Below are 24,539 nucleotides of genomic sequence, written 5' to 3'. Positions count from 1 at the left end.
TCCACCAATTCCTGGTCGTCCCCTAATTTTGTACATATTAGCAACACCTACTGCTCTAGGGGCACTTCTAGCACAGCTTGATGACTACAAAAGAGAAAGAGCCATCTACTACATCAGTAGAACCCTAGTTGGTTATGAACTCAATTACACTCCTATGGAAAAAGCTTGTTTGGCAGTTGTCTTCTCAACTCAAAAGCTTCGCCATTACATGCTAAGTCATACCATCCAACTAGTCTCCAAGATTGACCCTCTCAAGTATATGCTCTCTAGAACAGCACTTACAGGCCGTTTGGCCAAATGGGTTATGCTCCTTAGTGAATTTGACATCCAGTATGTGGATAGAAAGGCAATCAAAGGGAAAGCTATAACAGATCACCTAGCTGATGCACCTCTAATAGATGCTTATCCGTTGATCACAGAATTTCCAGATGAGCATATCTGTCTAATTGAAGAACAACCCCCATGGAAACTTTATTTTGATGGCTCATACACATCTCATGGATCAGGGGCAGGAATATTGTTGGCCACACCTCAAGGAGATTACATTCCAAAAGCCTTCAAGCTACAATTCCCTAGCACCAACAATATAGCTGAATATGAGGCCCTCATAGCAGGATTAAAGATAGCTGTAGAATGGAACATTGTTGAGCTACAAATCTTTGGCGATTCTCAGCTCATCATCAAGCAAGCCCTAAATGAATATCAAACCAAAGATGAAAAGCTATTACCCTACAAAGAGCTAGTTGATCAGCTAACCCAACATTTTACAAAGCTTCAATTTACACAAGTGCCTCGAATATAGAACAAAGCAGCAGATGCTATGGCTACTATAGGCTCGCTCTTGGAAATTCCCCAAGTAGCTACACAGTATGAGTTTTTAGTGGAGCAGCTCCTCACACCCGCCTATGCGAATGAGGATTCAAACCGTGTTTGTATCTTGGTTGGTCCCCAATCCCCTTGGTACCATGAGATTCACGCTTACCTTAACGATGGTATCATATCCCCTCACCTCACACGTACCCAACGCTAGAACCTCATCCAAAAATCATCCCGCTATGTTATCATAGCCAATACCCTATATCGTCGGGGTTATCACGATACTCTCTCTTGATGTTTAGACCAAAATGAGGCCGCGATGGTGTTAAAGGAAGTACACTCTGGACTTTGCGGTGCCCACACGAGTGGTATTGTCCTAGCACGACAAATCCTTAGAGCAGGCTACTATTGGCCTACCATTGAAGAAGACTCCTGTGACTTTGTCAGAAAGTGTCTCCCATGTCAGCAGCATGCAAATCTTGTGCACGCTCCAGAACAGGATCTACAGCCTATTGCACCACCTTGGCCTTTCGCTTGTTGGGGCCTTGATCTAGTTGGAACTATCACACCCCTCTCATCTGATGGACATAAATGGATAATAATAGCTACAGACTATTTCACTAAATGGGTGGAAGCAGTCCCCCTAGTCTCAGCTACAGGAGTTCAGGTCTCCAAGTTCATCTTGTACCACATTGTTTGCCGCTTCGGCATCCCATCCACCATCTTCACTGACCACGGAGGTAACTTTGAAAATCTCAACATGAAAGAATTATGCACTTCCCTCCGCATCCATCACCACTTTTCTAGCCCATATTTCCCACAAGGTAATGGCCAGGCAGAGGCAACTAACAAAACCCTCCTCAAAATTCTAAAGAAAGTTGTCAATGATTCCGGCCGTGATTGGCACCTACAAATAAATCCAGCCCTATGGGCCTATCAAACTTCCTTCTGTACATCCACAGGCACAACTCCATACTCCCTAGTTTATGGTGCCAAAGCGGTACTACCTATAGAGGTTGAACTTCCCTCCTTGCGCATATCTTTGCAAGGGAAAATATCAGATGAAGAATATAGAGTAGCTCAACTCACCCAGCTAGATCTCTTAGACGAGAAGCAGCAACAAGCCTATGATCATCTCATAGTCTATCAAACTCATCTCAAAAGAAATTTCAACAAGAAGGTGCTTCCACGACACTTTCAGCCAGGTGACATGGTCCTCAAAGAAAACATGAAAGTCCAAGTAGATCGAGAAAAGAAAGGCAAGTTTGAACCTACATGGCTTGGTCCTTATGTTGTCACTGCTTCCTTTGGCTCTGGAGCTTATCAGCTATCTACACCAGAAGGAGAACTCTTGAATGATCCTACTAACATCATTCATCTCAAGAAGTTCTATGCTTGAAGATCCTTGGTATACCAGGCTTTTGAAAAATACAAAAGAAAAAAATAGTAAAGAGAAATAAGCGTCCAATGGTGAAAACTTGGCAATTCAAGCACCTTGGATAGGTACCTTGGTGAAAACCTGGTAATTCAGGCGCCTTGTGTACTAAAGACTAATCCATTATCTATCACTATCCTATCCCTCATCCATTTACCCACCATCCCATAAGACACACTTTCTTGTTCCCTTGGTGTTCCAACCAAATATCCAAAATCTGATGAAGCTTGTAAATACCTCCTGTACAGCTTGTAAATCTTGTACCAAAGCTTGTATTATACCTTGTAAATCTTGTACCATACCTTGTCTATCCGAATCTTGTCCAAGGTTTGTACCATATTCCAGCCTATAAATAATCTTGTATCCTAGCTTGTATACTATCACGTGCACACACAAAACCCCATTTTCACAAACATTTCCATCTCACAAAAACCAAAACATGAAAAAACTTGTACATTTGTAACATATCTTGGTCCATCAACTTGTACATCCTCTTTAGCTTAGTACCATTGTATCTATCCAGCGTTCGTGTCAGTTCGTCCTTGGTCAACATCTTGCACACATCGCACACTTTGGTTAGATATTCCAATGCATCCTTTAGCTAGATTTCCTATCACCAAAGTGTTATCTTTCTTAGTTCATCTTGCCAGACGCATCACTCATCCAAATCCACCAGCTTAGGTGCTCTCTGATAGGTCCTTGCAGGATATAGCTTTCCTCATTTCTGATCTTGGTCCGTTAGTACCTCGTCCTACCCATCTCGTTGGCAAACGGTTCTCTTCTGGATTTTCACTTTCTTTTGATTTGGGATCTTCCCTTTTGGGTCTTGAAGTATCTTTTCCAAGCAATCTCCTTGTTCCCTCCTCAAGGTTGCCACGATCTTCCATATCATGGTATGCTGCGAATGGGGCAATTAGAGCATAAGGTCTTGATCAGGTCTTTTGTTTGTTTTTCTTTTCTGCTTGTGGGTTCTCCAATGTCATTTCCACGCTGCTTCCTCTAGGATTCATGTGTGATGTTGGGGCAATCCTTGCATGTTTGTTTTGAGTTAGTTTTTCAATCCTCTGGATGGTTGGTGAAAAGGCCTTGATGTTCTTGGTAACCTTGGCAATTAACCAATAGTTCTATAGTAAATCTAGTGCTCAACTACATGGTGGTACTTCTCTTTGAAGTATCCCCCCGCTCAAAAAGCTTCAATGGTTTTCCTTCATCTCCATTATCCACCATCCATATCCAGCATCCGTCTCTCCTACCCCAGCTGATGCATCAGTATCTCTTTGAATCACTCATCACTCTTAGCTTTAGGGATCCACAATCCTAGTCTTAGGGATCCACCAATCCAAATCAACCCACCAAGCCTCATCTTTCAAGATCCACAATCCTAGTCCTAGGGATCTCCGAAACCCATCTTCCGCCAATCTAACTCTTTGAAATCCTGTTGCATCAGCTTTATAATCCCCTCATCCATCTCCCTATCCTGGATTCTTTTTTATAGCGCTCCGCTCCTTCATCCTCTACAATCCCTGAGATCTTAAGCTTGCTTCCTCTTGTGCCTCTGATTCTCCCTTTATCATTCTCCCATAGTAAGAGTTTGAGCTAACTAAACCTCTTCTCTTAATCCAATTTGAGTCTCCTTGCTCATCCCAGATTCTTGTATTTTTCAAGAAGCCACCAAGCCTCGCTTTCTCTCCCCGCTGCCTTCTTGAGGGGGCATCTCACAGTCCATTCTCTCCTCTTCTGCTCTAGCCTTGGGCATCTTATTTTCTTATCTTTGATGTCATGCCACTTGCGGCATCACATCAAAGAGGGGCAAAATGTAGACACCTAAAAATCCTTTAGAAAATAAAGTATTTTTATTTTCTGAAAAATTCTTGATGACATCATCATTTATTAATTAATTAATTTTTATGCCATTAAATCCCTTTATCTTAATTAAAAATATTTAATTAAGGAATCCCTCCCAAAAATGTTTAAATCTTATTTAAACATTATTTTCTTATTTATTAATTATTTAATTAATAAATTGACCAAAAATCCTAAAATAAATAAAAAATTTATTTTTTGCCCAAAACTTGGCCAATTTCCTTATGACCAATAACCTCTTCCAAAATCTTCTAATCCTTCTTTAATTTTGATTAAAGGCTAATCCCATCATTTCCTACCCCTAATCCCAACTCAAAATATTTAATTAAAGTTAAATATTAATCCTCATGTTTATTAAAAAAGTTTTAATAAATATCTCCTCAACCCAAACCCTTGAAATAAATAAAACTTTATTTATTTCCTAAAAATCTAATTTATCCTCATCCTAAGAAGTTCTAGACTCTTCTAGAAAGTCTTTATCCTCATCCTAGGAAATTCTAGACTATTCTAGAAAGTCTTTATCCTCATCCAAAGTCTAGACTCTTCTAGAAGATGTATTTAAACCTAATCCTAATCCCCTCCTAACCTTGTCACATTCCCTAAACATGGGTTAAAACTTACTAACCCAAGCCAAAGTTAACAAATATCTCCTCCTTCACCCACCCTCATTAAATGCCATCCACTTGCCTATCCCTAAGCTAATCCTAAACCATCCTAATCCATCCTCTAATCATTTGCACAAGCCTAAAAAAGCTTAAAACCTTCTTAATCAAGTCCAAGTCGAAATTGCTCTCATCACCCTCAAAATATCTCAACCATAAAACTTTATGAAGTCCACTAGGTCATAAATGACTCTTACAAGCCCTTTTATTGCTCTTACAAGTCATTATGAGGGTCTTTATGAAGATTTTATCCCTTGAGCCTCCTTTGTTGACTCATCCTTCCCCTTTCCTCCATCCTCTCACCATGTGACATGTGTCACTCCTTGATTTGCTATAAGGAAGCACAATCCATGTGCTCTCCTCTCATGCAATCTGAGCCCTCCATAAGCTTTTTCCCATCCTTGCATCTTAGCCCTCAAACCCTCAAGCCTCTTGCCTATAAATTGGATCCTTCCCCTTTGCAAAATAACACAATCCATGAAGTAAAGTCATAATGCCATTTTGAGAAGCCATTTAACATCAAAACCATACACTCACACCCAAATTTCAACTCCATTTGAAGCCCTTTTTGAAGCATAAGCTTGAGCATACATCCTATCTATTTAGACAAAGCTACTCAACAAGAGAGCTTCTCATTGAGAGAGCCCATTAATGGCTCATATTCTCAATTGAGAGCTCATCTTAGTCTATCTTGAAGTTTATGAATTTTGTTTAGTTTGTAGAAGCTTTATTTAAATTTGGTTTCTATTAGCATACTAACATTGCTCATATACAGATACCATTGGATTGTGATACGCCAACACCGAAGAAGGAGAATAATCTAATAGTGGTGAAAAAAGAAACAAAAAAGTAAGAACTACAAACCTACTTTTCATAATTGTGGAAAGATAGGTCATACAACAAATGTTTGTAGGAGAAACAATGCAAATCAGAACACTAAGAAGAAGTTCATAGGTAACTATCATAAGTGCAACAATCAAGGACATTAGGCACATGAATGCAAGACCAAGACTTAAAGAACATAAATATTTGAAGGTTACTACTACAATTGTAAGAAGTATGGACATAGAGCATATGAGTGCATATCAAGGCCTAACTAGTCATCAAACAAGCAAGCTAAGGTAAACCATACTGATAGATCCTACAATTGGGAATCCACTACAAGGTATAGTTGTCACTATTATCAAGAGTATGGGCATGTTGCTGAAAATTGTATTAGAATGCATTTCAAAAGTAAGTATAGTAGATGGTTAAGTCAAACTACATGTTTTAACTATTTGAAGACTAGTCACATCAGCAAAAAATTGTCCAACAAGGTCAAAAGCACCTAGCAGTGAATTCAATAAAGGCAAAGTATAGGTTAATATTGAAGAAGTCAAAGTGTAGATAAACAAGAAATGGAAGAAAAAGGAAGATTGCAACACATCAAGTTCAGATATGATCACTTCATCCAATGGATCAGGTGATCACACCACCCCAAACTAGGCAATTAAGAGGTATGCGTGGGAATGATATTTTAAAGTTAAGTTATACATCAGTTCCAAGGATTTAGTTCTAAAAAAATCATATATGCATGAAGTAAGATGCAAAGTATTAGTTAGAACCTAGAAGAAATCTATAAGTTTTCATGTTGTTGTTGAGCATGAAAAGTTTCACTGTTGCTCACGAGTGAAAATTTAGTTGATGCTAAACTATTGAAGGTGATAGTATTAGTTGAGCTCACTGTGGTTGCTGAGCATGGTAGAAATTACATGGAAGTTGAGTGAGTCAAAATTACTATTGGAACTGAGCTTACAATTGTGTAAGAATTGAGCATTTATTGCAAAGTTTCAAGGGTTATATTATCATTTTTTGACTCATTTGAAATCATTTGACATTAAAGAGAGCACGAAGAACATAAGGTGAATTAGAGAAATCAATTCAAGCATTTGAAAACTAGATTCAACTGCTACTTGCCACCAAACATCATATTTTTCAAGGTATTTATCATGTGCTGAGCTATGTTGTTTGAATTTATACAAACCCTAGATAGTTGTAATGGCATCTACCTCTTTTTCTGAAAAGAAGTTTTAAATGTACAATTGATTATTAATTGAATAGAAATAAAATGAAAATCCTCTTCAGAACCCTAATTTTCAAAAGGAATGTTCCAAATTGATTAAATGCAAGAAGATGTTCAATGCATAAAAGGATCAAGTGATGAAAAATAGGGAGAAAGAAGGGGGCTATGTGTGATCTTCCTATTATGGGAGAGTATGTGCTTAAATCCTAAAATACATAAAAGATAAATACTTGTTGGAATAGTCAAATAGGAAGAATACTTCTGAGAAGGGGGGGGGGGGGGGGGGTGTGCGGTGGTGAATCAAAAGTAATGCATTTTATCCATTAAAGCTTTTAACTAAAAGTGAACTGCATGCACATAAACATATCAAATAAACATAAAGTAAACACATGCATCAAAAACACATAACACCAAATTTGGTAACCTAGAAACCCTCTAGAATGAGAAGGTAAAACTAGGGTGGGGATGATACCCACAAAATCACTGTAGCAATAATGTTTGACCACTTCTAATGGTCTACCCTATGAAAGGCCTACCCTGTTAAAGACTATACACTGTGTCAATAGTGACCTGGTTAAAGGATTTACAAACACTTTACATGAAGTGTCACCCTGTTAAAGGATTTTATCACCTCTTCAAAGGATCTACAAAATAGCTATTAAGCTAACCTATCAACATAGGATTTTCTTTCTAATACAATTGCTAGAGAGTATTAGACTAATAAACCTTATAGCTTACAATCCTTGATTGTTGAATTCAGGCACTGGTTCTACTCATTTTAATCTTGATCCTTTGAGATGTGATATCTATTCATATCCCTTGCTTTGTTCTGATCAACTAGATATGCAATGCTGATCTGTTCCTCTAAGTCTTTTCACACTTCCTACTGAATTTCACCATATTTTTCCCATACACTACTCTCCTCCTTTTTTTACAATGGTGTTTCATCCTCCTTTTAAGGATTTCAAAGACTTAGGGTTAGGTATGGATCTACGATTCATATTGAATCTTTATTTCTTGCTCATTCCTTGCACTTTTCTTATTGGTTTCATGCCTTTTCCATTTTTCTTATTGGCTGAATGTTGATTGCATAGGAAATGTAAAAGATTCATTCTTATCTTTAATATCCTTTGAGATTCTTCTATGTCAGCTCAGAAAATGATTTGTATCTAAGTTTGTGAAGGCACAAACTTATATGTTGATCCTATTTTAATTGGCACATACTGGATTACTGGTGCTTGGCATACATTTGATTCTGCTTTGCTTGGCACCTATTGCATTCTGTCTTGCTCAACACATATAGCATTTTGGCTTGCTCAGCATCAGCTGTGACTCGACACCTATATATCACTCAACACCTGTATCATGCTTGGCACCTGAAGTCACTTGGAACTTGATCTTCACTTGGCACCTGAAGATTACTTGGCACCTGAAGATCACTTGGCACCTATTTTAGTTCTATCTAGCTCAGCACATAGTATAACTCAACATATATATTGTACTAGGCTTCTATATGAAAAGTGGTTAAGTGTGTTGACACTTAGTTGTCAAAAGCAATTTGAGACCAACAATCTCCCCCTTTGACATGAGTGTCAAAAGCACTTAACTAAGCATTATTCCTTTGACCTTATGAGTACATTATCCAATCTATTCGGCATATATACAAAATTTCAAAAACTTGTTCAAAATTTTGTAAAGAACAATATACCTCAAAATTCTTATAACTCCCCCTAAGCTGATTGTTCTATTTCATTCTTGTAACCAAAATTCTTGTGTTGATGTATCTAATACTCTTTTCCTTTTCCCTATTTTTGTACTCTGTACCTATGTTACCTTCCATACAATTCCCAAAACATTGTATCTCCCCTTTTTGGCTATCTATAATCTTTCCCCTTTATTCTCCAAAAGAATGAATGAAATAATGTAATCACTAAAATACTTAGTATTCTCCCCCTTTGTTATATCTCTCGCTTTATTTTATTTCTCCCCCTTTTTTGGCTCTTATGTCAAAGGGTGCTAAGGAGTAATACCATATTTCACCAAAAAAGTACTATTTACCTCCATAATCATTTTAAGAGCTACATCCCTATTCTCCAAAGCAATTTCTAGTGACTTATGATGGATGATAGTCTCTGCAGCAAGGTGTATAAGTCCATCTAATGTAGAAAGATTAGGATCTTCCTTTAAAATAGTTTTAGAATAGACTTGCTCTTTATGGTGTACTTCCACATGTGGGGTTATGGAAGATTGAATTTGCATTAATTTGGCCTTTATATTGGCCTCTTCACTTGCTAGTGCAGCTAATTCTTTTTGGGTGTGAAGCGACTGGAAAAAATGCTTCTCACTTTGAGCTAGATCTCTTGGTAGCTACATGCTAGAAATATTTAGATTTCTCTCCAAGCTCAGTATTCTTTGGCCTGTCTCTTGTGTGAAATTTGAAAAATCATATAGATTGTTGTACAATGAGAAGATATTCTCAAGTACAATTTTGACCTTTTCAATATTCTTGGAAAATTCAACTTGTGATAGTTCTATTTCTCTGGATATTTTCTCATTTACTTTTCCTTGAAACTTCCTTTCAGACCATTCCATGAGTTTCACATTTGTCTACTAGTCTTCACTTGTCACCTAGTCAACAATATTTGACAATTGTTCCATTATAGGCTTTGTCTCATCTGGTGATTGCAAGCTGAAGGCATCCATAAAGATGTTCTTAATCTCATGCAATGCTTGCTTATGTTTATACTCCTTCCTGAGTATTTCCTGCCTCTTTCTCCTATTTAATGCATCATGCATCTCTATGATCTGCTCAATGCTGATTGTCTTGGAGTCATAGGTAGGTATGAAAATTTATTCATCTAGCTCATGGTCTCCATAGTGAAGTACCCTGGTCACTTTGGTTGAGCTCAAGCCTGGTGTAGAGATTTGCAATGGCATCATCTTAGTGCTTGGCTTCTGAAGAGTTTTAGTAGGAGTGCCAATTTTAGGTAACTCTACCAATGCTTGTATTGTGGCCTGCTCCTCTTCCTTTGATTCAACCTCCTTTTCCTCATCTGTTCTCCCCCAATCAATCATAATAATCTGAGGTGTACTTGTGAACTATACTATAAGATCAGATGTAACAATCCATCCTATTTTCTCTATGTTTTTCTTTGCCTCTATATTTGGCTTCTAAATTGTAGTATCAACTATTGCAGATGTATCAACTATTATAATTAGTGGTGGAAGCATTAAAATTTGAGTACTAGTAGCTGTAGAGATAGAAGGTGGTTCTTGTGGATTTACCTTGTCTCTTGATGAGTCAACTTCTGCCTTCTATAGCTCTTATACACAGACCAATACTAGATTATTGCATAATCTTGCTTGTTGGGTAGATTGGTCAAGGATCTTTGTGAGATCCTCTATAGTTAGTGGATTGATGTTTTGACATGATTTTTCAGTAACATCCTTTACAGTTATAGTGTCTATAGGTGTGATGGTTAGATGAGGAGGGCTAGGAGGTGGCAATTGTGTGTCTTGCACACTCTAATCTTGTTGCTGCTCCTGCTCAGTTGTTTCCATTTCACTTGTTTTTGTGTCTCCTCCTCCTCACCTTTTTCTTTTTCCTCTTCATCTTTCTTTTCTTCTTCTACTTTTCTTGTTTCATCTTTTTCTGTTTTGTCTTCTTCTCCTTTTCTTGTTTTGTCTTTTTCTATTTTGTCTTCTTTCTCCTTTTCACTGGCCTCAACATTATTTTTCTTCTACATCCTTATTTTCTTCTCCATCCTTGTCATCAGTCAATTTGTATATTGACTTCCACAATTTTGTGGACTTATTTACAACATCTTCAATTCTATTTCATAGGATGCTAAAGGTTCTATACTTTGGTGCAAATTTTCCACCATGTTTCTTGTTAGCCTTAGTTATTTTTCCTCTTGTCAAATTAGGCATTGCTTGTGCTAGTGTTGATTCTCTTATTTTCTTTTCCATTTTTAAACAATAATGCCATTTATTTTCAATAATCTCATATAACTCCCTAGGCATACTATTGTCTAACTCAAGAGGTGTGTACTTAAATTTTGCCATCATGGAATACATTGATTCCTCTATCTTGTTTTGATCCTCTCTACTTAACTTATTGAAATCAATATTTTTCAAATCAGTAAAATCTACATTCCTAACATTTTCATAGATTTTATCCATATGAGACTTGGGAGAATGGCTTACCACTTTAAATTGGCTGATATCCTCTGATTCTATTACCTCCTCATCATCAGAGTCTGGTTGTGCTACATACTTTCTCCTTTTCTGTTGCACTTCACTAGTCTGCGCAGTAGCCTTCATCTCTTCTTTGACTTGCTCTTTGGCATTTTGAGTAGATGCCCTTGTGGTAGCTCTTGTTGCAGGTGTTGGCTTGGCTTGTATAGGCTTTGTAACCTTCATGGCTTTGGGCTAAGCTAGAGGCCGAGCTTTGACTTTTCTCTTTTTGGACTTAGCTTGTGTTGGTGTTTCCTTGGCTTCTTCTTCCTCGACACCTTCCTTGTTATCTTCACCTAATCCTTGAGTTAATTCCATTGGGCCTTGCCCTTGTTCTTCTTCTTCACTCTCACCTTCTTCTTCTTCTTCCTCTACGCCTTCTACCCCTTCAATGCCTTCACCAAATTTCTTCTTTATTTTTCTCACCAACTTTTCTTTCTTCTTAATTATAGACGTTGTCTTCAACTTTTTTTCAACTTTAGACTTCACAACATCATATGTGCCAAAAGGTTTGGCAATCGTGTCTATTTCTTTTGCAAGTAATGTAGTTATTGCTACTTATGCTTCATTCACATCTAGTTCATAACCTAATGGCCTTAGCCATCTCACACTTGGAACTATTGCTTGGATGTAGGTGTAATCAATATCAACTAAGAATCATATGTCATTAATGTGCTATTCAACTAGGGAAACTGGTATTCTCAATCTTTGTTTCATGGATTTCTTAAAATCTTCAAAATATCTTGTCATTTGTGCTTCAAAGTTGTCACCCATTTGTTCAATATACTCATTGATTTGAGTAATTGTAGATTTGTTTGATTTCTAGTTCACTTTACCAATTGAGGAAAATTCTTCCAAAACATAGAAAAATATGCATACAAGAACTAAACCAAACTTTCATTGAGCTCCTTTAGATCTTCTTATTTCTCCTAGGTTCTCATTTATGTGTTGCAACATTAGTTCTACTAGAAACAAGTTTATAAGCTACATCCACAACAATGCACGATACACTATTCAATCTACTAGATTGATAGAACTTGTGAGATATGATTCTCATTGCAAAATCTAGAAGGGGATCTGTGATAGTGTCAATTGTCATGCCCCTTTTATTCCATTTGGTCCCTGTATTTCTTTCAATGGCCACTTTTGAGTCACTTCTCAGGGTCTTATGCTGATCTAGGGTTGGAAACTTTGTAACCCTATGTACTATCCTCTTTGTTATTTTAATTGGTCATCCTTCCAACCACAAACATCCATCATGAATTCGACTTAAAACAATTTGTATCCATTCTATTTTGAAAATTGTGGGAAAAACTAGGGCACTAGTTAAACCCTTTTTCTCAACAATTTGAAATTCATCCTTCAAAATTCTATTTTCACACAACTTGTCATAGGCTTGGAAGATTTCTAGGTCTCCTATAGCACCTATCTTGCAATTGTAACACTTCCTTACATCCTGCACCATGACAACTTTGGGTGGAATAATGGATAATGTGCCGACAGGGTCATTTTTATAGGTGACTTCTAGGATTGGCCTAAGCTTGGGTTGTTTGACCTCATTATTGACCAATTGGACCTCATGACTTTCCTTATCCCTTGGGTTCTTAGAACTAGAAGGCATTTCGCCGATCTAGGGTATTAAATGATTTAAATTTTAACACTACGTGACTCAACACTTGAAGAATATCTTAGATCGATGAAAATGATGCTCTGCATTTGAATGGCATGAAATAATCAAAAAATCATCCTTATATCTTTCAAAACCTAGCATTAAATGCTTTGTGCATATAGCTATACACTTGGCTCTTGAAGGTTTCAACATAACTTGGCTTCCATTGGTTTTTCTTTACTCAACTTCAACTATATTTCCATTAGTCAACTTTCATTAACATTTCTCAACTCGGCACTAACTATCAACTCAGTTGCTACTGGCTACTCGGCATGCATTGGAGCTTTACTTGGCATCTAAAGTAAACTTGATAGTATTTTGCAAAAACTTCAAGTTCTGAATTAGCATCTTTACTCATGCTATTTTCTTCTTTGCAGTGCTTGTTTATCTTGGAACTGATGTATGATATAACTTTGTATATCGGTCCTATACACCTATCCTTGCTTAGTTGGATGAGTTGTGATCACTTGACCTCTTAGGTGAAGTGATCCCTCCATTTGATGTGCTGGCTCCATCCCTTCTATCCATGTCTTATTCATTTTTCCTCTGATTTGTTCAACATCTACCTTTGCTTTCCCCTTTTTGAACTCAGAACTTGGTGCCTTTGACTTTGTTGGGCAGTTCTTACTGCTATGACCAGTCTTCAAGCAACTGAAACATGTGGTTTCACTTAACCATTTACTGTAGTTTCCTTTGAGATGTGTTCTTATGCAATTTTCAGGAATGTGTCCATATTCTTGATAGTAGTGATAGCTATACCTAGTGTTATAGTCCCAATTGTAGTGATGATCATGATTGTTTCTCCTTGTAGGCTGGTCAGGTGTCCATATAGGCTTTGATCTATATTCATATGCTCTATGCCCATACTTCTTGTAAGTGTAGTAGTGTGCATCAAATCTTGGTGTCCTGATAGTCCTACATTCATGTGCTTGATGCCCTTGCTTCTTACACTTATGATATTAGCTTGCATTCTTAGGCTTATCATGCTGATTTTTCTTCTTACTCCTACAAACATTAGCAGTGTGTCCCTTTTTACTAGAGAAATGACAAGTAGGTTTAGTGTTCTTACCTTTGTTACTCCTTTCTTCTATAGTCTTGGATGATTCTCCTTGTTCAATGCTGATGTAACCAAGTCCTGAAGTATCATTACTGGCCCTTGGTGATTTTAGTAGCTACTCAAAGTACTTAATTGCCTCATTGGGTTTGTTGAAGCTTTCTACAACTTCCTTCTCTCTTTTCAGGTCTTCAGTGTAGAGATCTCAATGTATTTCATATTTAGCTCATGATGTGCATTCATTATCTGGCTTAGGGTATCTAGCTGCATGTTTGAAATTCTTTCAAACTCAATTTCCTTTTCCTATAGTCTATTGGTAAGATTTCTCTTGTCATCTTCTAGCATGGCCTTATCTTCAATGGCTTTCTTCTTCTATTCAGTTACTTCGCAAAGCATTATGGCTTGTGATTCTTGTTCAAGCTTGATTATTCTAATTTCTTCTACTCAAGCTCTATTTTTCTCCATCATTTCTGCTATTGCTGCATCAAATTCCTTAGAATCTCCATTCACAAAAAATTTTGTGGTATCAATCTCCTTGTAGTGTGTGTCATTTTCAGCTATGGCTATATCCTTCCTTCTTTTTAAGGATTTTCTCAATTCTTCTCTATAATCTTCCCAAGTTTGAAGACTTCCATCTTCAAATCTTTTCTCTAAGCTGTTAGGCTTATTCTTGTGAGAACCTTTCTCTAATACCAATTGCTGGAATAGTCAAATAGGAAGAATACTTCTAAGGGGGGGGGGGATGGGGTGAATCATAAGTAATGCATTTTATCCATTAAAACTTTTAACTGAAAGTAAACTACATGCATATAAACATATCAAATAAACATAAAGTAAACACATGCATCAACAACACAACACCAAATTTGGTAACCCAAAAACCCTCTAGAATGAGAGGGTAAAACTAGGGTGGAGATGATACCCACAAAATCACTGCAGCAATAATATTTGACCACTTCTACTAGTCTTCCCTGTGAAAGGCCTGCCCTGTCAAAGGCTATACACTGTGTCAATAGTGACCTGGTTAAAGGATTTAAAAACACTTTACATGAAGTGTCACCCTATTAAAGGATTTTATATCCTCTTCAAAGGATCTAGAAACTAGCTGTTAAGCTAACCTATCAACATAGGATTTTCCTTCTAATACAATTGCTAGAGAGTGTTCGACTAATAAATTTGATAGCTTACAATCATTGATTGCTGAATTTAGGCATTGGTTCTACTCATTCTGATCTTGATCCTTTGAGATATGATATCTATTCATATCCCTTGCTTTGTTCTGATCAATTGGATATGCAATGTTGATCTGTTCCTCTAAGTCTTTTCACACTTCCTATTGAATTTCATTATATTTTTCCCATACACTGCTCTCCTCCTTTTTTTTACAATGGTGTTTCATCCTCCTTTTAAGGATTTCAAAGACTTAGGGTTAGGTATGGATCTATGATTCATATTGAATCTTTATTTCTCGCTCATTCCTTGCACTTTTCTTATTGGTTTCATGCCTTTTCCATTTTTCTTGTTGGCTGCATGTTGATTGTATTGGAAATGTAAAAGATTCATTCTTATCTTTAATATCCTTCGAGATTCTTCAATTTTAGCTCAAAAAATGATTTGTATCTAAGTTTGTGAAGGCACAAACTTATATGCTAATCCTATGTTACTCGACACAGACTGGATTACTGGTGCTTGATATACATATGATTCTGCCTTGTTCGACACCTGTTGCATTTTGTCATGCTCGACACATATAGAATTTTGGCTTGCTCAAAATCAACTATGACGCAACACCTATATATCACTCAACACCTGTATCATGCTTAGCACCTGAAGGCACTCGACACTTGATCTTCACTTGACAGTTGAAGATTGCTCAGCACTTGAAGATCACTTGGCACCTTTTTTAGTTCTATCTAGCTTGGCACATACTGTAACTTGACATATATATTGTACTAGGCTTCTATGTGAAAAGTGGTGAAGTGTGTTGACACTTAGTTGTCAAAACCAATCTGAGACCAACAATAAAAACCTTGAATCTAGAAAATGCTATTTTCTAATGTCCGTGTGTAGTTTCTAGAGAATCTACAACTGATTCTAGACTCAAAATGTTGAGATGGGGAAAACCCTAAAATATTTTTTCTTTTTGAAGGGAGGTCAAACTTGACCCTATTGGTAGGGCATAATCTTAAAAAAAATTGACCTTGACCTACATTGCTCTGACAAAATTTTTTGTTCACAAATCTCACAAGTTCGATGAAAAGGGTATCTGAATTTTCTCTCTAATTCATTGTTCGACACCTATATCTACAAGAAAAATGGTTTTGTTTGTTGGATGAGGGGCTTGCCTTAGTCAAACCCCAATTTGGAAGGAACCTTAAAAATAGAAAGTAGTAGAAGTAAATCTAACAATGAAGTTATGATACTCAATAGATATGAAATTGTATTTAAAATGTAAGAAAGCATATAGATATGAAAGCTTGAACATAACATTAAAAAATGTAAATAAAAACCTCCATGATTGTATGCTTAGAATCCACTTTGAAAGAAGTATGAATAGATCTTGAAGATGAAAAAAGGATCTTGAAGGAGGATTACACCACCATGATGACTAGATCTAGGGTGTTGAATGATGAATCTTGAATGCTTGAACCAAATCCCTAAGGCTTGAATGATTCAATCCTTGATCTTAAATGGAAAACTTGAATGATAAAATGATTGCTCAGTTGAAAAGTAGGTATATTCTCATAGATAGTAGATGAAAAAGGTAGATAATCTCTCCTCAAAAAGTTCTCAATTGATAGATAGTTAATAGATGTCAAAATGAGGGAAGATGACTTCCTTATATAGAGATCTAAGGCACTAACTCCTAGAGAAGGCCGACATAGGAGCATTAAATCTCATTTAACTTTAACCCCTAGGAATACACCTAGATTAAATGTAATTTAAGAGTCTACCATTCTAAAACCTGAATAGTCGACCTAGAAGTAATACAAGAAACTTTCCAAAGCCTAGGATCCCAAAAGTCTCAAAAATTGAAAATGGGACTTGGGGTTAGGAATGAGGTTGACCCTTCCCTAGGTTAGGGTCAAGGTCATCCTTGACCACCAGAGGCCAAAGTCCTCAGTTTCACAAAGAAATTTGTCAAAAATAGGTTGGAGAGAGAGAGAGAGAGAGAGAGAGAGAGAGAGAGAGAGAGAGAGAGAGAGAGAGAGAGAGAGAGAGAGAGAGAGAGAGAGAGAGAGAGAGAGAGAGAGAATAGGGGGAAACTAACAAATTCATGCAAAGAACCATTCAAGGTGCTTGAGATGACCCCAGACCACTTACTCAAAGGGATAATTTCTCTTAACATGGAAGTGCTTCTATTTTAAGATGATACAATAATGAGATTACACAATCACATTTTCGAGAAATTCCTAATATTGCATACAAAGGATACTTGTCTGGTGTGTTATCTATGATACCACCACAAGTTTTAATGATACAAGATGTAAGGTATTGCTACACTTATAAGTTAGGGAGTATAGGAGACATGGAAATTAATGACTTGTATGGAAAATTGTGTGAAAATGGCAGTAGTGCTAAAAGAGGAAAACAAAATTGTAGAGAGAAAAGGGTTAACCCATGCCCTAGATTTTCATAATGCATTCAAGAAAGAGTGGATTAAGATAGTTCTTAGTAGAATATATGAAAAATCTATATGGTTAGAATATGACCCTATCAAGATCACAAAGTGGATTATTCAAAGAGTAACAGGGTATCCTACCCAAGAAAGATAAAAGACTATGAGGAGAGATGCAAAAGAGGCAATTGAGAAGAATACAAGGGTAGTATGGAACAAGAGAGGGATGACCATAGACACAATCATTGATTCCCTAATTGAATTTTTAGTAAGAGTAATTTCACATAAGTTATTTAAATCTAGTAGATTGAATAGTTTACCATGTATGGCTATGGATTTAGGCTATAAGATAGTAAAGAAGGACCATTCTTATGACCTTGTCAAGTTACAAATTTAGTAGTTACCAAAAAACTTGGGAGCCATAAGAAAGACAAAAAGTACACAATAAAAATTTGGTTCAATACTTGTTTGTATATTTTTCTATGCCCAGAGCACTTTTCCCTCGTTTGGAAAAAGTTGCTTGGAAGACCAACAGGTCTGTTGTAGTGTAGATTGGAGAATATATAAAGCAACTTGGAGATAATTTTGAGACTATAATGACAAATTATTTTGAAGACTTTAAGAAGTCAATGAAACAAACATTGAGAATACTTGTATTAATAGTAGAGAAACATTACAATGATTTTTGTTTTCTAGTTGATGTTGATTTCACTTGTGTTCAAGCTATTGTGCCAAGGGTTAGATGGCTTAGGCCATTGCCTTAGGAAATTAATGTGGATGAGGTATCTGCAGCCATTACTTCTTTACTGGTAGAGGAAGTATATAAGAAGGCTACTACATTTGGAAACTATGATTTAGCCATATCTAAAATCATAATGGACTTAAAGACAACTTCTGTGATGAGTAACAAGAACAAAATTGTGAAAAAGCTCAAGGAATAATTTGGTGAAGATGTAGAAGGAGATGAAGAAGAAGAGGATAATGAAGATGATGAAGAAGGTACACCTACCCAAGAACCACTTTCTCTCACATAGGGTCAAGGTGAGGACCAAGGAGAAGAAGACGCATAATTCAATGAAGGAGAGAGAAGATGCCAATGAAGCACTTATTGCTACAAAAAAGAAAATGAGAAAAGAAAAGAAGCCAACAACAAGTAAACCCAAGAATGTTGTGAAGCCTTCACAAAAAAAGCCTATAGTTCCTATCACTAGGGTGAGCACAAGAGTTATTGCTAAGAAGAATTAAGAATTTGAGAAGCCTATAGGCAAGAGAGCTAGTACAACTACCAAGGAAGATGAACCTAAGCATAGGCAAAGGAGAAAATATATAGCTCCAATTGAATCAGACAAGGAGAGGACCAAGTCAAATGACAACAACTAATTCAAAGTGGTATGTCATAGTCCTCTTCTGATTTGGACAACTTGTGTGATAATATCAAAAATAATTTTGATTTATCAAGGTTCACACATGTTGAGTTTGAAAAACTTGGTAAAATATAAATGAACAAGGTTGAGGAATTTGTGTACAAAATGATGACCACATTCAATAATATCCCTATTGAGCTTGCCAACTCTCTACCCAAAAGTCTATATGACAGAGTTGAGAAAAGATGGTAATTCAGTTTAAATATTGAAAGGAATATTAGGGAGACTACTCTTGCTAGAGTGATGCCAGAATTAAATAAATCATCTATGACTAAGGCCATTAATAAACACATGGGGAGATTTTCTCCAAAATACACAGCCTTTAACATTTTACAAAATAACATTTAGGAAGTTGTCAAATAGAGCACCCAAATATGGAAGGTTATCTATGGGTTATAGACATAAAAAACTATTGAGCAAGCACTTGTGGAAGTAGGGGAAGACAAAGTCAAACAAGAGGTAGTTGAGATAACAAAGGAAGAATTTTTAAGGGAAGGACATGAGGAAGGCACTATAAAAGAAGCATATCCAGAGGCTACAATTGAGGAAGAGCAACAACAAGATCAAAATGTACTAGAGGTACATATGCCAAGTGCCAGTCCCCTTCGTGTGGACAAAGCGGATCGACAAAAAGAAATATTAAAGATCAAGGAAATCTTTGACAACACCACTCAAAACATCAATCCCTTAATAGAGGAGGATATGAAGAAGATATTGATTGATTCCAGCACTAAGGAAAAACTATGCAACCATCTTGTATTGGTGAGTGTAGTTGAGAAGGCAAAATATGCATCTACAAGGGAGAAAACTCAAGAAGTATCTATTGCCCCACCTCAATCTACAAAAGTGAAACTTACAATGCTTATTGTAGTATATCAAAGGAAGGAAATAGTGACATCACATGTCAACACATTGGTGCAAAATGTTTTATTACAAGAAGTTTCAATAGTTGAGAAAGATGAGACACTAGTCCAAACAAGTTAGGAAGCCAGTCTTGCACCTACAATACAAGCACAAGGTGAAACAAAGATCACATAAAAGGAAAAGGATAGGACTAAAGATTCAGTCTTGACTATGAAACTAGAGGAAGAGATAGAAATTCAAATACTGGTTACCCTACTAGATACTACTACTCCTATTCCTAGTCAAGCACTTCATAGGCCGAGTGTAGAAGCTATACCATTGCAGTCATCAAGGCCTAGTCCTAGTACGTCCAAGGTTGATGAGGTTACATCTTATGGTGATATCAACTTAGATGAGGTGATTTAACTTCCAAAGTCTGATCTTGCATCAATCACCATAGAGAAAATGAACATATTTCATGATGCTCTAGCCATAAAGAAACACCAAGAAATTCTAAGAAGGGAGCATAGGAAAAAATAAGTGTCACATGACATCAAAGAAATATTTCTTGACGCATTCAGCCTACCTACACCTGATGAAGAAAAGCCAATCATTGAACAGTTGGCAAACATTGTGGAGAAAATAAATGATGAAGATCTGGATACAAATGTAAAATTACTAGAATGGCATGAGCAAAAATTTCAAGCCAAGGTAAATAAAAAGATATCTATTGCCATTGCACTAAGTCAAGTTAAGTTAGCAACCAAAATTGATGGTGTGAAGAAGGTATTAGAGAAAATTTTCTCTCTTTACACCAAGTTATATGATATAACTCTATTCACACAAGAAGTGTAGAGACACACTGACCATCTAGAGGGAGATTTGAAGTCAACAAGTAAAATCCTACAACAATCTCTTGGTCAAAGTTAGTCTCATTTTAGAAATTTGTTATCAACACAAGGTTAGTTAGTAGCATTACAAGCTCAAGATGCCAACATTTGGGCTACACTGATCAAAATCTAGTCCATATTGCCCCCTCACATGGAGGTGTTGCATAAAGAACTAGCCTTTATAAAAACATTGATGAAGAAAGATCCCCATATTTCTACTCATGAAGGCCTAGTTAACCTTGTTGTCAAGTTAGATATTCAACTCAAATCTCTAGAGGTAGCATGTGACAACTATGATGCAACACTAAAGATTATAATGGAGGTCCATAAATCATTCTTGGATAAACACACTATTCATGTAGTACCCATGACATAAGTGTCAAAAAGGGGGAGAATGAATTTTGAAAAAGACAAAACGGGAAAATGAATAAGTTTTGGGGAGACCAAACTAAGGGGGAGATAGTACAGAAATAGAGCCAACACAATACACAATAGTACAATAGATTTACTTAGTAGGAGTATTTAGATTTAGAAAAGAACAATCAACTCAAGGGGAGTTATAAAATTTTGAGGTATGGCCAATAAGTCACAAGTTAAGGTTATTTATGCATGAAAAAGTGTTTTTTCCACTCATGTCAAAGAGGGAGATTGTTATTCTCAAATTGGTTTTGACATATGAGTGACAATATACTTAAGTCATTTACTAGATAGAACTTAGTTCATGCCAAACAAGTAATGTATGCCAAGCATAAGTTGTTTGATAGTGTATGCCAAATGAGATATACAATATATGCCAAGTAAATAGTAAGTGCTTGTTGGAATTATGATATATTTTTCATTAGTGCAAACACTTATTCTATCCTAAATTCTTACCTTGCTCATCACTTAGTCTCTAGTATATACCAAGCATTCAGTGGTTACCTTATAAGTTTAGCAGGTAAACAGTTCTCACCGAGCATTCTAGAAGATACCAACTGAATGAGAAGTTCAACAGGAAAACAATTCTCACCAAGCATTCCAAAAGATACTGACTGAATGAGAATTTCAACAGGCAAATAGTTCTCACCGAGCATTCCAGAAGATACTGAGTGAAAAAGGTAAAGGAAGTTCAGCAGTGTTTACTGAGTGAAAAAGGTAATCAAAGATCAGCAGTGTTTACCAAGTGAAAAAGGTAATCGAAGATCAACAGAGTTTACCGAGTGAAAAAGGTAAACAAAGGATTCAGTGTTTACCAAGCTAAGCAAGGTAAACGAAGAAGATAGTTTCTACCAAGTAACACTACATCTACCGAGTCACCAATGGCTACTGAGTTCCAAGAAATGTTCTGTGACTAGTAGGAACTGAGTCTTTACTCCTACCGAGTGCATGATGATGCTAAGTAACATAGTGGATGCTAAGTATCAGAAGGTCACCGAGTCAGTTCAGTGAACCCAAGTTTACTAATGGGCCGACTTAGTAATGTTTTATTCACTTGTGTTTTGGCTGACCTTGTAACTGTAAAATATTGGAATGGTATATATGTAATGTATGATATCATTTTTGAAATATGTATAGGAATATGAACATATTGGCATGAAATAAGAAAGTATTGTTTGCATGAAAAGAAGGTATTGCTATCAGCAGCAGAGCAAAAGGAATACAACAAGGTTAGCATAAGGAGCAGAAAATTTATATCTATCACATCAGGTGATCAATGCAAAAGGATCTTATCAGCAAACAAGTTGTAAGTAGATCCACTGTTTCATCCTAAAAAGTGAATCAGTTTTTAAATCCTTTAACAAGGTAGAATTAACAGTCTTTTGTAAATCTCCTAAAAAAGTGCATACTTCACTGTATGTTTGTAAATCCTCTAACAAGGTGGATCTAGCAGTCCTACTTGCTCCTAATAGGGCAGATCACCAGAAGTGATCAATGTAAGCCTTAACCGGCCAACTTCATACTCCAGTAATGAAGTTTTGTGGGCATCATCCCCACCCCAATTTTACTTTCTAATTGGAAGGTTTCTGGGTCACCAAATCATTGTGTTAATGTGTTATGAATGATTGATCTTTCATTTATGCAGTAGATGAGATGAATGAATGATGAATGGTTAAAATGCATAAAATTTTATATGTTACTGATTCACCCCTCCCCTCTCAGTAACACATTTCATCCTGAATATTTCCAACAATTGGTATCAGAGCATTTGGTTCTTAGGACAAAGTTTGATAGTTTGAGCAAAGATCAAGAGCAATGGAGATATTCAAACTTGAAAAAGCTATTGAAAATGAAAAGTTAGATCTGGAAATGATCATGGTTCAACTCAAAGAAGCTAAGGAGCATCTTTCTCAATCCCTGAAAAGAAGGAAGGAACTTACAAGACAAATGAATGATCATCAGTATGTTGAAGAAAGGATTGAAGACCTTTCACCTTCAAGTAGTTCAAATGAAGCTAATGAGGCAATCAAGGAACTCCTAGCAAAGAATGGTTCCCTGCAGGAAGAAGTAAGAAAACTCAAAAGAGAACAAGAAATCCAATCAATCAGGCTATTTGAAGTCTTGGAACAAAGAAACAAGGCAAATGAAGACTTAGAGGTAAGAAATAGTCAATCCCTTCAGCATCAAGATCTTATAAATCAACTTTCCAATGCAAATGAAGCAATTATGAATTTGAGATCTGAAAATGAAGACCTAAGGAATGATCTGATCATTGAAAGACAAATTAATGAAAGCTTAAAAAGTGACTTGAGATCTGAAAGACAAATCAATGAAAGTTTGGAAAATGACCTAAACACTAAAAAGCAAATCAATGAGAGAATGATGAAATCACAAGCAGACATGACTCAATTAAATCAGCTAAGTGAGCAAAATCTTCATAGACAAAAAGGCAAAGCTGGACTTGGTTACAAGGAAGAAGGTGAAACTTCCAAACAAGGTGCACAAAGAAATCAAAGGCCTACTTGTAATCACTATGGTAAGATAGGTCATACATCAAACAAATGTTGGAGTAATGGAAAGGCAAAATTCAATGGCAAATGCTTCAAATACAATCAACATGGTCACAAAGCTAATGAATGCAAAGAAAAACTAAAATTTGAAGGCAAATGTCACAAATGCAAGAAACTAGGTCACAAGGCATCTCAATGCAAATTAAAGGCATTTAATCTAGCAGAACAAATTATCAAAGAAATATTTGGTTGGGACTATAATACCTGGTGCAGATGTCACTATTGTGGAGAATATGGACACATCGGGATAAAATGTGCAAGACATCACCTAAGAAAGAAGGATACAACCATAAGATGTTACACATGTACTGAACTTGGTCATATAGCTAAGAATTGCATGAATACTAGAAGAATTGAAGATGAAAAGAAAGCAAAAGCTGATAACATTCAGAAGCAAATAAGACAATAGTGGATTCCTAAATCTATCGATCAAGAAAGTTCAAATAATGATCATGTCACTCAAGAAGTGGGTGACTCCATCATTTCCAATTGAGACTTAAGAAGACTCAGGAACTGCATCTTCTAGCCACATCTTAAACAGTTCTAGATTATAAAAATGGGTGCAAATGATCAATACACTATTTCAGATACATGGATCATAGAAATGGTATCAATCACCGAGTTGCATGTACCGAGAAAGGCTGACTAAAGACCTCACCAAGCTAGGTTGGGAGTATCAAAGATTTTATTAGTCCACCGACTTGCAAGGTTCTACTGAGTATTTCAATGATAGACTAGCACACACTATGTCATCTCATCTACCTTCGTACCGAGCCTTAATGAAAATATTTCATTAAAAGGGTAGAATTCAATTTCATTTTCCACCGCGACTTAAAATTCTCAGAGCTAAAAGGATTTCTAGTTGCATGCCAAGCAATTTGAAGCAAAATTCCTACAAAGTAATTGTTTGAAAATCTTTTCATCCACCGAGCATCAATGGCATCTGCAAGCACCAACAACAGCAAGGTGAAGAAGGGTT

Source organism: Cupressus sempervirens, chromosome 3, assembly GCF_028749045.1.
Source record: "Cupressus sempervirens isolate cs-2001-9-10 chromosome 3, ASM2874904v1, whole genome shotgun sequence".
Taxonomy (NCBI): Eukaryota; Viridiplantae; Streptophyta; class Pinopsida; order Cupressales; family Cupressaceae; genus Cupressus; species Cupressus sempervirens.
Note: the sequence above shows the minus strand (reverse complement) of the source record.